The sequence below is a fragment of the Pinus tabuliformis genome, chromosome 3_2 (assembly GCF_031772625.1).
Source record: "Pinus tabuliformis cultivar Carrire ecotype Pingquan chromosome 3_2, CPIR1, whole genome shotgun sequence".
Classification (NCBI taxonomy): domain Eukaryota; kingdom Viridiplantae; phylum Streptophyta; class Pinopsida; order Pinales; family Pinaceae; genus Pinus; species Pinus tabuliformis.
The window spans coordinates 831,884,854-831,897,771 of NC_142302.1; the positions used below are offsets into that span (position 1 = coordinate 831,884,854).

Consider the following 12,918-nt stretch of genomic DNA (forward strand, 5'->3'; position numbering starts at 1 on the left):
GATGTTTTCCTTGTCTTTGAGCATGTATGTGTAATTAACTTGAAGGGCTAATTTCTTTAAACATGCATGTCATATTGACTTGAGAAAAGTTGATTTGGCCTCCAAGAGGGAGATAATGATGAAGTGTTTCATCTTTTTAAAAAGAGTCCAAATGGTCTTTTTCTACATGCTTGACTTGAAGGGTCATTTGTCTTAAAGGAATGTTTTGTGGGCTAGTTATCTAGTCCATCATTTTTATGCAGATGTAAGACATGGAGGTGTTCACAAGATGTGAAATCTGTTTCTTTTGTGAAGAAGGAGTTTAGTCTATCCAGTTGTTGTCTGTGTTTCTGTTGTTATTAATAGTTGTTGTTGACAACTTCTAAAAACAGGTACAAATGAAAATTTTGTGGAGCAGATGTACTACACATTTGTTTTCAAGCCAGCTTGGATCAATGATCAAGGCAGAGAAGATCAAACTACCTTCTGTGACCATTTCAGCAGGATTTCCGCATGAAGTCAAGGAGGAAAATAGTTCTTCCCAGGAGGAACAACACATCTAGGAAGGAGAATGGTCAAAGGCTTTGGTTCAGAGGCACTATGCAAGGCAAGTGTATGGACGTTGAAAGAAGAGGGTATTGTTACTCTCATTTACTATTCAGATCCGTATGCCAGTCTTTTGGAAACCAAAAGTAATTTTAGTGGGAAGGTGTGATCCAAAATGGATTTTGGATAGAATTATAAGTCTAAGTGCTCCTCATAGAGGAAAATGAAAGTCCAAGAATGCTCCTGAAATAGTCCCATTTCATAGATCTTTTCATCTTGAATCTACTGCAATTTGAATGGGCTAAAATGGACTTCAAATGCAAAAGTTATCACAGAAAGAAGATTGCCTTTGACCTTTGAAAAAGGAGGCATTTCCACTAAAAATGGCATAAAAGGCATTATAAAGGAAATCACATCACAAATAGACAAAGGGAAGGACTTAAAGAGGAGGTGGAAGGGATCCCTGACTGCAACCTCTAACTTATCGCTTCGGAGATAGGCCCGCATGCAATATTAGGACTCCCGGGCTATGCGATGGAGCAATTGCGATCAATCGATCGGTGGATTAGTGATTGGAAATTGGAGGAACAGAAGGCACAGACCCCCGCCAATGCGATACACGAGGTACGATATCGGCGATCGGCGGATCATCGGATTAGCAGATCGGCATACCCAAAGGTTAGACCCTTGAGCCGTTGTGATTGTGATTAGCGATCAAGACCCCGACCCAATAAGGATTATGGACCCGATTGCATAAAATTTGAAATCCAAGTTTTTTGGATTTTCTATGTATTAGTGCCTTTCCTCTATAAAAAACAAAATACAAAGGAAATGACCCAAACCGATAAAGCTGGACCTGAAGGGTTTAAATATGTGGGTTTGGGTTCTTTGAGTTCCATGGTAAGTGGGATTTCGGGTAGGCCTCCGGCGGTAAATGGTTTTGGATGGGCTACACCCGAACCCATACACTGGCCGACACGTGACATGGCATAGGAGAGAGAAAACTGCCTTTTCGAGGGGGTAATCTCCGTGCATTTAAGCCACCCGAAACAGACTGTCAGTCATTGGATCAGAAATCACGCAGATCGATGGTGGGCTTGTGATAGCCATAAAAGGTAGACCTAAAAGGGTTTATAGGGGAAATTTAATGGAATTTTAAATTCGGATTTCACGCCCGATAGTGTATTTGTCAGAAAATCTCTATGTATTGGAATTTTTGTCCATTTTCAAGTTTTTTCTGGACAAAGGGCCTGATTCCTTTGTAACAGCCCCTGATCATTGTGCCATGCAGAAAGAGGGAGTTTTATAGACAATGATGCATTTGTAACATGCAAAGCCACAGAGCCAAAAGCCAGATGGCCAAATGAAGAGACAGAGGAATGATGTTACACAGAGAAATGGACAGGAAGCCGCAGAGCTAAAAGAATGCCTCAAAGAAGCCCGAGAGCATGATTGAGAAGTAGAGCAGGAAACACAGAGCAGTTGAGGGAGTCCTGGAGTTGCTTGGAGGTCAAGTGGAAAAACCGGAGCTGAAAGTTGCCGAGACAGTCACTTGGAGGTCAAGCGAACTGCTGAATGCTCACAAAGCCAGAGCTAGAGCCAAGAGCCAGAGCTAGGGCCGAGAGCCAAAGCTAGAGCCAAGAGCCAGAGCCAAAGACGAGATCAAGAGCAAGAGCCGAGAGCCAGAAAGCCGAGAGCTTCAGAGCCAGGGATGAGATGGTGTTCTAAGCCCATTGTGTTCTGCGTAAATCAGTGGAGTTGAGTGTGGAGATTTTAAGGAACTGCTACCATAATTCGAGAGAGCCTAGTTGAGTTGACTAGAGCTCAAGGAGACGTAGCCCAAGGGTTTTGGGTGAGCTCCAAATTAATATTGTTGTTATTTGTGTTGTTTTATTGTTCCATCTTGTCGATATGCATGTGTTTCTTATTTGCTGCTTTACTTACTGTCATCTGTATTTTATATCAACATAAGCAAGTGAACTTAAAGCACATAACCAGTTTTAAAACAAACATAAGCATACACCTATTTTCAAGCATTGTTAATTCTGCATTTGGTTAGTCATAATATCTTGGGAGTATTTAAGCTTTGGAAGTGGGAGAACCTCTTGTAAGCTTGACAAGAAGCCTTTAGTGCCCCATTTTCAGATCAAGAGCAGACACAATACCTTTCATTTTCATGAGCAATGGCATCATCATTCTTACACTTATGCACAAGGAAACATTGTATATACTTGATGAATCTTCAGTAGATTGATCTATTAGATGTGTTGTAATCCTTCAGGATTTCTGTATAGTTAGGGATTTTTGTATTGTTTTAATTATATTTTTCAAGTGTAAATGTAACCTTAATTGAATGAATTAATGCATAGATTCCAGCATTTGAATCAATGGAATTCTCCAGAATTCTTATCAGTGGTGTTAGAGCTTGCATCGAACTTCATTGAACCAGAATGCTTAGATCCTCCATTGTTGTAAACCAATAAAGAAGATGTGCTTGCTGACCTGAATACTTAACTATCAGCAGTGTTGGTAGAGGCGTGACCTGGTCATGTGCGCAACAAGATTCATGGAGTCATTAGCGTTGGTAAAGGTGTGCTTGGTGGAGACTCTGCATTGGTAGCTTTTCTAATATTAGTCAAGAATTTGCTCTGGCTATTTTTAATATACATCCATTTGGTTATTAATAGTTTTTTTAAGACCACCATATGGTGCCTTGGAGCAGACAAATCAGTGGCTATTGAATCTGTAACTTAATACATAAAATATTAAAAAAAAAAGGAAATTTATGTTGTAATGGTTGAAACATAAATTTTTTTAAAGAATTTTTTCCCTGTAATCATAACAGTTTTTTTAAGAATTCTATTATTATTTGAAAAAAAAAAAAAAAAAAATAAAGATGAACTCCTTTGTATCTTTAATTGTGACTATTCTATCCGGGAAGGAAAATTACCAAGAATGGTTCAGGAAGGTTAAAAATACACTTATTTTTCATGATCTTTGGGATGGAATCTGTGAAGGAGAAGAAGGGAATTCACCAGATCAGCTTGACGATGAGAAATTAGCAATCTGGAAAAGTAAGGATAAAAAGGCCTACGCCTTAATTTCCACTTCAGTCTCAGAAGAGGTAAGCAGATACATTGCTCAGAATAAACAACATATGATGCCATAGCAAAACTAAAAGAGCTTTATGATTCACATTCTGAATTGGAGATAATTCGATTATTGTTGAAGTTATTTAATTTGGAAATGAAAGATAATGATCCTCTAAAACTTGCTTTCGAAATTAAATCCATCAATCATGAAATTGAATCTACTAGTGTTAAAGTTGATCTGCAACTCACTATTTTTATAAAATCTCTTTACCCTAGTCATTCACACTACTTGGAATCTCTCCAAGCTAGTGGGCAGTTAAAAGATTTAGATTTTGATAAATTAGTAGGGAAAATTGCAGAAAGGGAGAAGGCTTTTGGCAAGAAAGAAAGATCACATAATTCTAATACTGAAACCCCATGTCTTGAACAAAAAGACGAAAAACCTCTATAAGAATCTAACAGAAATACTAAGGGTAATAGAGGCTGAGGTAGGAAGAATTATAGACGGGGGCGGGGGGGCAGAAATATTCATGCAGATAGACAACAGAATGATAAACAAATAAATTTTCCTGATAAAAAAATCGTAAAATGCTTTAGATGTGGTAAAATTGGACATACAGCTGCAAATTGTAGAATTCCCTAGGAGAAAATTAATGAAATAAGAGAAAAAAATCTTGAAAAGAAAGATTGTCTATTTCCAGGAAAAGGGCAGTCTTCTGAGAATGCACATTATGTTGTTGCTCATTGTAATTTTCATATGGAAGATATATTTAGTACCTCTTTTTCTTCATGGCATGACAATTGGATTTTAGAAACAGGTGTCACTTGTCATATGACCTTTAGAGGAGATTCCTTTGAAAAATTCAGTGATAATATTAATGGAGTAGTGTATTTTTCTTATAAGTCTCGAATCAAACCATTGGGGATTGGTTCTATTCAGTTAAAAATTCCCGGACTTTTTTATTATACTTTGAACGATAATCTTTACATTCCTTAGTTCCAAAGAAATTTATTATCTCTTGTACAAATAAGACAACAGGGACATTCCATCCACATATTTGATGGTAAAGTGGAAATTTGAAGAGCAGCTGACAATAAAACTATAATGACTGGTGTAGAAGAAGATAAATTGTTGAAATTGAAAGATGTTTCATCTGTTACATTGAACACTAATTATTTTGTTCAGCAAAATGATACTTTGTCATCTTCTTTATTGTGGCATGCATGCTTTCATCATGTTAATTATGACATTATTAGAATTATGAGACAGCAGGGGATTAAAGGGCTTCCAACAGTTCCTAGAAAATTGACCCCATGTAATGCTTGTATATTGTGCAAGCATCACCAGCAATATTTTTAGAATTCTACTTCTTGAGCTACAAGAAAATTAAGTCTCATACAATCTGATTTATGTGGGCCTATACCTGTACTAACTACAAATGGCAATAAATACTGACCTTTATTGATGATTATTTGAGGATGTGTTGGGTTTATTTGCTTAAGGAAAAATCACAAGTTTTTGATTTATTTAAAAAATTTCATCTCTTTATTACAAATGAATCTCAACTAAATATTGGTACTATAACAACTGATAATGGAGGAGAATATACTTGACATGTCGTTGAAAAATACTTGCAAGAGAATGGCATCAAACACCCAGCCACAATACCATCTAATCCACAACAAAACGGTGTTGCAGAACGAATGAACATAACATTGCTTAATATGGTAAGGTCAATGATGTTTTCTAAGAATGTAAAATTGATGTTTTGGGGAGAAGTAGCACTCTCCATAGCATATATTATAAATCGGTGCCCATCCTCTGTCATTAACAACAAAACTCCATATGAAATGTGGTATAATCATCTTCCTCCTGTTAAACATTTCAGAGTTTTCGGTTCTCAATGTTATGCTTTGATTCCTTAACAACAGAGGACTATGTTGAGTGAACAGAGCATAAAAAGTATTTTTTTAGGGTATTCTATGACTTCTAAGGCATACCGATTATATGATGAGGAGAAAAAGAAATTCATTTTGTCAGGAGATGTAATTTTTCTTGTGTCTGATAAAGATTCCCTCATTGTTGATAGACAACTTAATTAGATAGAAAAATTTGTTCCTCAAGTGTTTTACTATGAATCAGATAACATACTTCCACATCCTGAAGGGGGGTACCTATATTAGATCATTATGTGGAGTTTCCTTCTCTCAATGATGATAATTTTGCTATTGATGAGAAATTGGTTGATACAAGTGTTTGTAAAAACATGACAGGGACAGAAATGACAACAGATTTGACAAAGACAAAAATGGAAAGAACTGAGACAAATGAAGAAGATGAGAAAATTCCCACACTACCTTTATGAAGATCATTTTGTATTCGAACATTTCCGAAGAAATATGATGAGTTTAAGACTGGAAGTTCCTGAGGTAACTATTCTCATTATGAATTTAACTTCTCTATGGATTGTGAACCTACTTGTTTTGAAGAATCTACTAGTTATGATCAATGGAAAGATGCAATGGAAAAGGAATATGATGCTCTCATAAAAAATGGCACATGGAGGCTGGTGGAACCTCCTGTTGGCATCCAACCTATTGGTTGCAAATGGATTTATAAAACTAATTATAAAGATAATGGTTCACTAAACAAATGATAGGCAAGACTTCTAGTGAAGGGATATGCATAGAAAGAGGGTATTGACTATACAGAGACATTTTCTCCTACAGCTAAATGGGGCACTATTAGATCTTTGTTTGCTATTGCAGCTCAGAAAGAATGGAAAATTCATCACATGGATGTCAAAACTTCTTTTTCAAATGAAGATTTGAAAGAAAATGTTTACATGTTTCAGCCATAAGGTTTTTTCGTTAAAGGGAAAGAACAAAATGTTTACAAACTAATGAAGTCTTTGTATGGCTTGAAACAAGCTCCATGAGCGTGGTATGAGAAACTAACTGAACATCTTGTAAAGTTGAATTCTAAACATTTTGACCTATATGATGCAACTCTTTTCGTTAAGAAAGCTGGAAGATGAGTTCTATATCTAGTTATATATGTTGATGATTTGATGATCACCAAAAACAAGGATGAATATATGTCATCTATTAAGAAGGAATTGAAAACGGCTTTTGATATGACAAATTTAGGTTTCCTTCATTATTATCTTGGAACTGAGGTTGATGAAAAACCAAAACATATTTTCATTTCTTAGAAGAAGTATGTTGGTAAGTTATTGAACAGATATAGTATGATGGATTGTAATCCTGTTGCTACACCAATGGAGAAAAATCTGAAACTTACCTTAGAAGAAGGAAAATCATTCGAAGATCTAACAAAGTATAGGCAACTTGTTGGAAGTTTGATTTATTTATCTATTACTCGTCTTGATATAACATTTGTTGTAGGAATACTTTCCATATTTATGCATCATCCTTGTGAGGGGCATTGGGTAGTAGAAAAAGGAGTATTGAAATATTTAAAAGGAACCCAAACTTACAGCATCAAATATACCAAATTTTTAGACTTCCATATTGCTAGTTATTCAGATTTTGATTTTCATGGAGATAAAGAGAATGGAGGCTCTACCACTGGCTATTGTCTAAATCTTGGATCAACAACCATTAGTTGGAGATCACGCAAGAAATCTGTTCCTGTTGATTCTACCACCAAAGCCGAATATGTTGCAGCAACTCAAGCCACTAAGGAAATCATTTGGCTTTGGAAAATACTTGAAGATTTGAAGGAGAAACAAAAAGATTCAACCCCTTTATTTTTTGACAACTCTTCTACAATCCAATAGGCCAAGAATCCAAAGTTTCACGATTGAACCAAACATATCAACACCAAGTATCATTTGATTTGACATCATGTAGAGGCCAAAACAATTCATCTTACACATTGTCCAACTTCAGAACAAATTGCAAATATCTTTAATAAAGCATTGGGGCGTGAAAAGTTTGATAAATTTAGATATTTACTTGGTATGTCATATGTCCCTTCAGATTAAGGGAGAAATGTTGTCATCCCTCGAGATTTCTGTATGGTTAGGGATTTAGTTATAAACTAGGTATTTCTAGTTATAAATGTTTGAGTTATATTTTACAAGTATAAATGTAACCTTCATTGAATGAATTAATGCATATATTCTAGCATTTGAATCAATGGAATTCTCCTGACTTCTTATCAAGATGGTTGATGATTGGTAAATACAGGAGAAAATGGGATTTTTGGAATTTTTGAAGACATAGTTTCCTGATGTGTTGTACTAGCAGGCGAAATATTAAATAGTTCATGCACCCATACAATATAATAATTATATAGAGGGACCGTCTATAAATACATGAGCGAGAAGTGGCAGAGTAGAAATGGGCGTGAGATTTAGATGTGAGATATTGAGCAATCTGTATATTGTATTGAATTTGAACTGTAATATCGACAATGGACATATTCTTCATTCCTAGAGCACATGGTAGAGAATATACACGATTGTTTTAAATTTGTTGTGCCAGAAGGCATCTAACGTTCAATATTCTCCTATTACATGGATGGTTTCAATTTTGTGCATTGAATGTTTGGATGCGGGGAGACAACGTGGAATAGTAATGTTTGAACAGGTTGGGTTGTTTGACAAGGTCCTCGAAACTGTTTTGGTCAACCCAGGTGTTGAATTGACTTCAGCCGATGAGAAATCAAAGCTTCAAGATACATAAATACAAATGTGTTCCAAGATGTGCAGAAATCAAGAAGCTAATTGAGAGGTAATGTAAATGTATATGACTGAATACAAATGTGTTCCAATATGTGTAGAAATCAGGAAGCTAATTCAGAGGTAATGTAAATGTATATGACTATGTGGGAAGGTATTAAATCTTGCCCATAAATTTTGTTCGGAAATCTAGGCACAAACTCGGAGATTTCTAAAAGCACTTTTGATTGATCTGAATCCATATCCATGTTTTTGCATTTAAGACGGGCTCAGAAGAAATCAGAAACATATTCCAAAAGCATCCCCTTTTTAAATATAAATATAAATATATAAATATATATATATATAATTGTAGCCTAGCCATTTAAATAGGTAAAAGAAGAAATAATATGATTTTCTTTATAGGTTAATAATAATATTGTTATTTCTTAGGAATAAGTGTATTGATAATATAGCTAACATTATAGCTAAGTAATTCAATTAAAAGAGTTTTTAAATTTTAAGAATTGATCATGATAGTATGGGAGAGTAGCTTGCATAGTTTATATGTAGGCTATCTGTTGACAAATTTTTATGAGCCTTTTATGGTTTTTTATATTTAAACCATTCATGCATATTATTTATTTTAAAAGGTATTATTTAATATTATAATAATAATAATCACAAACTTCCCTGAAATAACATGTTTTGGTGTAGTTATTTTATTTTTTAAATTTAGATTCATGTTATCATAGCGTAGACTTGAAAAATGATATGTTGTTTAAATTGGTTTCCATTGTATTTTAATTAAATTAAATTTATAAATATAATTTAGATTTTAATGTTGTTTGAAACACAATTATGTAATATTTTTAGTTTTAAATAATTTTATTTAAAATATATATAAAAAAAAAGAAAATTCAAATTTAATTAAATTATTTATAAAGAAAAAGGTTATTAAAAAATCATATAAATTATTTTTTTTTTTATTTAACATTTACATGGTAAAAAATTTCAATCGCAAATCAAAAAATTGCTATTCTTTTACTATTCTAAATATTTTTCTTTTTTTAATTTAATTTTTATAAAACTTGGAGTATTTGAAATTTCAATTTCATGTTATTCTACTTCGTTTAGTCCTTTTATAGTTTTCTTAGTTTTCCTACGCATGTGTTTCCTCCTAAGAGGTCACAGGTTCAAAACTCGAGGGGGGTAGAGTATGTGTGCCTTCATAGACTTAGCAGTCAAATCGCTGCACGGAAGGTGGGTCCCTTGTTCCACAAACAAGGGGATCTCATACACCAATTTGGCGTCTTGCTTGGCTCTGACCTTAAAAAAAAATTGGATATGTGAGTTGCTAGCTCTCTCTGTGTTGGTGCAGAGGATATACTTTTAAAGAAAATAAGTTATATAAATGATGCATGAGTATAAGATGATGGTGCTTTATGATATCTTAGCTGCAATGTAAACTAAAAGGACAATAATATGTTAATTTGGAGAGATGATAAGAGATACTTACACGATGATTTTGATGATGTGAAAGTATGAACTATAGGATAATAAAATTTATTTTAGAATATATAATTTCTATTAATATAAATTGTTGCTAACTATGTGAATTTTGAGTTTTTCTTTTTTAATATTGTAAGTCTAAATGTCCAGAGAACCATATTTGTTTTTTGCAAAATGGTCAAAATCCCCAAAAAATTATAATGGAAATTAATAAGGGATGCATTTTAAGGTTTTTATATATGTGAGAGAGAAAATTGTATTAAAAATAGTAACTACTACTATTTTTTTGAAAAAAACATATATTTGAATTCTTCATACTAGACACTATATATGTTTGTAGTTTCATGGACAAGGATTTGTTTAGCTAATAAAATAATAATATCTGATATGTGTGTGTTATGTCAATAATTAATGTTTTCATGTACTTGCATCCCAAACCACTACGTTAAAGATCTTGAACCTATATATAAAGAAACCAAGTCATCATGCATGTAATAATCTCTTTAGGAAAACAATAAATTAAAAAATCATATGGGCATTTCTAGGACAAATAATGCATGTTTGTTCATAGTGCTAAAAATTCTTACACATTTCTAGTGTTAGGAATGTGCATGTGTTCTTACAACTAGTGAATTTAACACATGGGAAATGGTTGAGGTGTTTTTGGAGGTTGGGGAGGGTGAGAGAGGGAGAGGTAAAGGGACCAAGGGAGATAAATAAATATAAAGAGAGTTGGGGGGTATGGTGGGGGAGTGGGGAAGAAAGGGTTTGTTGGTGAAGGGAGACAATTAGTGAGTGGAGACAATTAGAGAGGGAGAGAGATATTTGTGGTTGAGATATGGACTGTTCAGGGGTCTATTTGATGTAGTCAACTAGTCTAATCATGTTGATAAGAGAGGATATATTGTAAATTGGTTGACCCTATCATCCAAGTCGATAGACTAGGTCAGTTAGGTAAAGCTAATTCAAACAATTAAATTTTTGAAACCGTTTAAGACATAATATATATACATGTGCACGCAACTCAATGTATTGGTTCTAATCAGTTATTGGTAATATATAATATAAGTGTTACATTTTTGTTTTCCACTACTTTGTGTTTCCTCTTTCTTCCTTATGATGCATATGAATATGTAGTTAATTTATGTCTTTCTTGCTGGTAACCAATGCTTATTCTCCACTAGATTACAACATTGGTTTTCTTGTTAGTAATATTGGACTTGAATACTAAAAAAATGCAATCATAAACGTTAAAATTCGAAGAGATACAATAATGGTGGCAAAAAATAAATTAATAATTACCAACATAACAATGCAAGGCAAAGTATACTATCCATTGCAGAACCTAGGGTGAATTTCTTTATAGAAGAACATGAATGCTTTATTAAAGTATCCCCAAATGAGATAAAGAAATTCCTCAACCAAATTAATAATGAAACAAAAAAAAAAATGATGACTGTCTAACATTAAAATTAACAAATGATGAATGAAGCTTGTATGGTTGGGTTGAAAGGATTCTAGATGCCTTTCCCGAGGGGTGAAGTGATACAAAGATATATATATATATATACATATATATATATATATATCTATATATATATATATATATATATATATATATATATATATATATATATATAGAGAGAGAGAGAGAGAGAGAGAGAGAGAGAGAGAGAGAGAGAGAGAGAGAGAGAGAGAGAGAGTAGGGAATGCAAAAGAATCAGCTAGCTAGTGAGGGGAAAGAATGAGTGAGAGTAGAAAAGTGAGAGATATAACAAAAGAGTGTGGGGAAGGGAGAGGAAGAGAGAGACAAGGTTGGATGGGGTTATTGTGAAGGATTAATTAAGAGAGAGGAAAAGAAAGGGAGTCAAAGAAAAGAGAGAGAGTGCATGAGCGATTGGAAGTGGTGGGGAGAAAAAGAGAGAGACATGAAGTGTGAGAGATAAAGAGATCACATGGATGGAAAGATAATGAGAGAGGGGGAGGAAGAGATATAGAAAGGATGGAGAAAGAGAGATAGATGGAGGTCATAGAGAAAGTTGGATGGGGGGTTGTTTTGAAGCATGAAATAAAGGATGAATGGAGGTATATAGTAACAAGTGAGGAGAAGGGAAGAGAATGAGAGAGAGAAGGATGAAGGGGCATATGTAGAAGGATACAAGGAGGGAGATAGAAATAGAATTGTAGGGGAAAGAGAAAGGGAGAGAAAGTGGGGAAGAAATTGAGATACAGAGAGGCATTCACACACCCACCCACACACACACACTAGGAGAGAGAAAGAGAGAGAGAGAGCGATGTAGAGGGGAGAGAGAATGGATGACACAAAGAAGGAGAGAAGGAGAGAGAGAGTGCATGAGACAAAGAAGGAAAAAAGGGGAGAGAGGGAGCTACAAATATGGAGGTCATATATAGAGGTAGAGAAAGAGGGGAGAATAGAAAGAGATAGAGATGGAGAGAGAGAGAGAGAGAGAGAGAGAGAGAGAGAACATGGGAAGGAGGTAGAGATCAAGTTGGCAAGGGGGAATTGAGCGACAAAGAGGGAGGGAGATAGAGAGGCGAGTTTTGATATCTATAGAGAGGGAGAGGTATTTGAGAATATACATAGTGTGAGGGAGAGAGGAGAGATGGAGGTAGGGGAGAGAATGAGAGGAGGGGAGAGAGAGACAACATTGGGTGAGGGAGAGAGGGAGAGATATAGTTGAAAGCAGACTTTTGTGAGGGAAGGTGTTGTAGTCACTACAACAACCCATAACATTTTCACCATATATAATCAATTTTTTCGGTGCCCCCTTGCACCAACAAGTCTTCATGGATATTATCGATGCATTTCTTAGAAATACTCTTCGAAAACCTATATTACAACCAAGTGTAATTTATGAATGAGCCATGGTCATGCTAGGTTTTCTCTTTGCCTAGGTTTTATGTATTATCTTTCGATACTTCATCATCAACTCTTACACTTACATATGACTTTGAAATAATTTTCAATGCATGTTTTCAAATTCTTAAATTCAAACTTGAAGGATCATGGCCATGGAAATGCATCAAGGCCTGCTAGAAAATTTTCCTGAAAGACAATTTTTGTGTTGTTGAAACAACCT

The 12,918-nt window shown here is 34.6% G+C and overlaps 1 pseudogene; it reads left to right on the top strand.

Moving 5' to 3' along the window:
* The first annotated feature begins 1,059 nt into the window (after positions 1–1,059).
* The window catches only part of LOC149183242 (uncharacterized), a 49,433-nt pseudogene continuing 37,574 nt past the window's right edge, over positions 1,060–12,918 (top strand).